Source organism: Egretta garzetta, unplaced genomic scaffold, assembly GCF_000687185.1.
Source record: "Egretta garzetta isolate BGI_Z169 unplaced genomic scaffold, ASM68718v1 scaffold108, whole genome shotgun sequence".
NCBI lineage: Eukaryota > Metazoa > Chordata > Aves > Pelecaniformes > Ardeidae > Egretta > Egretta garzetta.
Window position 1 is genome coordinate 788,783 of NW_009260614.1, and position 749 is coordinate 789,531.

Genomic DNA, 749 nt, shown 5'->3' on the forward strand with positions numbered 1-749 from the left:
GGGTTCCCAGTCCCCAGTCAGCCCTGAGCCAGAGTGCAGGTGTCTGAGCTGGGATGAGGTGGAAGAGACTGGAAAAGCGTTCATTGACTGCAGACGATGAAGAAGGTTCAGTGGATGTGGCCCCTGGGATTAGCTGATGCCCTCAGTTTCGTAGCTGGATCAGTACTGCACTTGCACAGGGACTAAGCCCCAGCTGAGAGCAGAAATTGCGGTTACTAATCCTGGGTGCCAGAGGGCTGTTCCTGCTCTCTCCTCCCCGCTGCGACCCAAGTGCCCGACTGCCCTGCCTGCTTCATAGAATAGAATCATAGAATCATAGAATGTTTTGGGTTGGAAGGGACCTTCAGAGGTCACCTAATCCAATCCCCCCTGCAGTGAGGAGGGACACATTTAACTCAATCAGGTTGCTCAGGGCCCCATCCAACCTGGTCTTGAATGTTGCCAGGGATGGGGCCTCCGCCACCTCTCTGGGCATCCCCTTCCAGTGTTTCACCACCCTCATTTTAAAAAAATTTCTTTTTTAGATCCAGTCTAAACCTACCCTGTTTTAGTTTAAAACCATCACCCCTTGTCCTGTCACAGCTGGCCCTACTAAAAAGATTGTCCCCACCTTCCCTATAGGCTCCCTTTTAAGCACCACAATCAGGTCTGTCCGCAGCCTTCTCTTCTCCAGGCTGAACAACCCCAACTCTCTCAGCCTGGCCACATAGGAGCGGGGCTCCAGCCCTCGGACAATTTTAGTCGCCCTC